Consider the following 4,191-nt stretch of genomic DNA (forward strand, 5'->3'; position numbering starts at 1 on the left):
GAATTTTAACATTTAACCATTTGTCGATATCCAACATATATATATATATAGTGATTCGTAGAAACCTGACCAATAGATCTGGGACAAAAACCAAACCCTTTAAGTTTGATATTTGAAGTATTTTTTTTTTAATCTACCATTACCAATATTATCTTAAGGATAGGCTAATGCAAAATATATATTAAATTAATCATTTTTTGGCTTTAATAGTGTTTTCATAATAAGCAAAAATGAATGACTCTCATAGCATGAACATTTTGATAATATAAAAATCAACGTTTCTCATAAAAACAACTTGATTCAAAGCATGTTTTATATCAAAATAATTTTTAAAAATCTATTTGGATGTTTATATTTTATTTAAAATAATTATTTGGCAAAAAAATAAAGGGTCTGGTTTTTATCCCTGACCTAAGAGTTTGGTTTTTACCAATTTCTCTCTCTCTCTCTCTCTCCATGCTAACGCCTTACAAGATAGCTCTCTACTATCAATAAATCATATGCATAAACCGACATATATTCTTTTGGGTCTTTTGGTAACCACAGGCATTTTACAAACGTATTTTTCAATTTCTGGGTCTGGAATTGTACATGCATGTACTATAAATTTCCACCTTTTGTGATAGCATAGGTCTGATCTTCCCACTCATCTATTACGAGATTATGAGTCTGGCTCATGGCTACAACCCAATAAAGAAGTTTCATGTTGACTTATTAAAACTAACTTCTTGATTTGAATGGCCCTTTGCGTTCCCATCATATGATTGCTTGCTCTGGATATGGCATCCTAATACTCAAAATCTGCATTTCTAAGCTACACCTTTTACTCGGCGCGGCTAGCACCCTCTGATTTTAAGCCTATTTCTATCAATCAAACCACGGTCATCTCGTACTGGTGTGATGCTATGGAAAAGAAAACGATTGCCTTCTTGTTAACCACACTTGGATTGTTGAATCCCTATCATTTCACCGGCAGGTCAGTGGGTGTAAGTGGATCTTTAAGCTTAAGAGCAACGTTGATGGTTCAGAAGGTTTAAAACTCTTGTTACTAAAGGCCACGACCAAACTAAATGCATTCACTACTTTGATACCTTCAACTTTATTATCAAGTTAAATCTTTTTCTATTAGACTGACTGTAGCTATTTCTCCATGAACCAGTGGCCAACTTACTTGCTGGCCTGAACATTGTCTTCGTACATGGAGATCCACATAAAGTGGTTTAATATTACAACCTCATCCATCAAAGACCCCTCCCATTTGACACAGCCTCGAAAGTTGAGTTAACAGGATGACCCATCCAACAATGCCAATGCTCCAGAGATCATGAATCAACTTAAGTAATCTTATTCTGCAATTTGAAACGATTTGGTTACATAAGCAATGTCAGCGTTGTTAGAATCCAATTTCGCATCACCTATTCTAGAAATATCGCCATAACCCAGAAAGAATTTGGGACCTTGAAGGATTTAAACACCCCTTTTTGTTGCATTTGCATAAGAAGATCAATGATACCCAGGAGAAGAAAAGGAAAGGTCCTGCCCGGATATTCATATTGGTGTTGAGATACTCGAGGGGTTGTTTGGAAGCAAAGATAATTTATGAGCCCCAAAGAGAGAGGCACGTTCATCAGTCATGAACATGTTTCAATCTTGCAGCAGATTCGTAAGACAACCACAAGGTGTTCTTGCAGACAAATTGCCCCTAAGAGAATACATAATTCCAAAAACTATTTTTATTCGTTAAAGGACATTCGATATACAAAAGAATCAATACCCTTCAACCCACAACAAAGAACTGAAGCCCCCAAATGTACATGAAACTTGAAAACCAAGGAAGATGGCACAAAGAGAAAATTTCATCTGCATGTCGAACAACGCCGTCGCGCACAACCAACGATATCAGAATTGGGAGAAGACGAAGAAGACGAATCCCAGGGAAGCCATGAAAGTCGCCGCAAACGCAGGAAGTGCAGGAGAGGAACTAACAGGAGTGGGAGCGGGAGCAGATGCAGGAGTTGCTGCCATGGCAGCTGCAGCACACATCATTACCACCACCATGAGCAGAAGAAGGTCTCTAGCTCTTGCCATTTCCTCTATCTCTCCCTCAGCTTCTCTCTTTCTCTCTTGCTCTCTCTCTCTGTGACGGGCTTCTCACATAGATATGTGGGTAGATAAAGCAATGGAGGAGGCAAGCTGACAGCAGATTCCAGCACGAAGCAAGAGAGGCGAGAGCTGGACATGGGCCCACAACGTGGTGGGGGACCCACCCGGTTCACCAACCAGCTTCACATGGCAGTTGCACATGGCCACCTGCAAAACCTGCGCGCCGCCTCAAAAGGAATCCGGGACTCATCGTCGCCGTTGGCCTCCGGCCCCCAGCTTGAATTTGGCTGCCACTGCTGCCATCGCCATTGCTGAAAACAAAAAAACTTAATGTCATCTTCTAGTGTTGCCCTAATTCCCATGTTTAAGAGGGAGAGGGCTCGGTCATCTTCTGTATTCTTGATTCATGTTAGTGAAAATTTTATGTGGCAGTAAATGTGGGAAAACTTTGGACTACGAACTAGTTTGTAGAGATCCTTGTGTTTTCTTCTTATTCTTGCTTATCTTGAAATGGAAAGGATTTTGTTGTTAGCACCCAACTTTAAAATCACCATAAATTTTACTGCTGCAGGTAAAATTTCTCACAGATGTTAATTTGATGTTGGTGTAAAACCCTTCCTTAAATTAATGTCAACGCTATAGGGTGCATGTTTGGTCTTCTCATCTTTCGAATCCATGAATTTGAAGTGGCATGCTTCATTTGTGTCGACAAGATTTACAAACAGTAAAACCTATGGTTCATGAAAATCAGAATCAAGATTTAAGTTTGAGCTTTTCATTTAAAATCAAATCTAAGTGGCAAGGTCCGATCTTAAATTCATGGATCCAGATCAATTTATGAACTCCTCTATGGTCTATATCATTTTCATAAAGCAAACCAAGCAGTACCATACATGCTTACGCTGAAGAAGGCGCTCACCATTTAGCACAAGTAACTGGATATTCCCTTGTACTTAAGTTTCTCAAGAATTGCACTTACATATGGCTTCCAAATCCATTTCATAGTGACATCCGATTGTTCAACCTAATGATTTGTGTTCTGCTCTTGAGCTGGCTTCTTACCTTTTTCATTCATTCAAATTATGCAGAGAGTACACTTATAAGGTGGCAAAACTTAGATCACAGTCAATTAATATTAGAAAAACCTGTGGGTGGTAGCCCACACACAGCTGATACATCTATATTGCTTCAACAGAAGGCAACATGAGCTAGCTGTAGCTGTCTGTCTAGCTACCAGCCGAAGCCTCGCGAACTCCTTTGAATGGTGAATGGTCTTATCATTAAGACTGACCAACCAAGAAAGAAAAGATTCGGCTATCACTTTTGACAGGTTGCCTAAAAAGACTGCTTCTCATGCATGATGAAGCAAAACGTCACTTGATCATCACAAGAAAGTAATATTTTGTGATACAGAAATGAGATATCCGCCACTTTTTTCTTATAAAGTCGGATCCTTGCATGTGAAAAGAGGTTGAGAAATTAGTGTTAGCATTTTGAGAACGGCTAAAAAAATACTAAAGAGAAGTTCCACCTGACGGTGCGACGGGGTCCTCCATGGCTCTTTTATCTGGCTGCTTCTGTGCCCAACCGAGAAAGTAATTGCTCATTTTTTCACGTGAAAATCCCCTTGAAAATAACGGGTACTTAGCTTGCGAGAGAAAGCATGAACTTTGCGTTTCGCGAGCATGCATGAATGAAGTCATGAAGCAGCCTTCCTCCTTTGACTTGTCGTAAGAATATTGCATGGTTGGGAAAACTCAAGCCCTTTTATTTGAAAAATACTAAACAAAATAACCAAGAGAAATTGAATTCCTAGAAACATGAAAATATCAAAACAACCAAGAAATATTGAATTTCTCGAAACATGAAATGATCTGCTTAAGTCTTAAAGCGTTGAAGAAGATTTTTATAGAATAGACCAAATTAAAGGTGGGTTTGAAGTTGAAACACCAGTTAAAAGCTAGAGAATATACATCAAGAATATATAGCCGCTTCCATAAGAAGGATTATTTCGTATATATTCATACCCGGATCAGGCCTCCTCGAGTTTAAAAGAGCTCGGATCAATTTTATTGACTCGTTAAGATG

Source organism: Nymphaea colorata, chromosome 3, assembly GCF_008831285.2.
Source record: "Nymphaea colorata isolate Beijing-Zhang1983 chromosome 3, ASM883128v2, whole genome shotgun sequence".
In the NCBI taxonomy this organism is placed as follows: domain Eukaryota; kingdom Viridiplantae; phylum Streptophyta; class Magnoliopsida; order Nymphaeales; family Nymphaeaceae; genus Nymphaea; species Nymphaea colorata.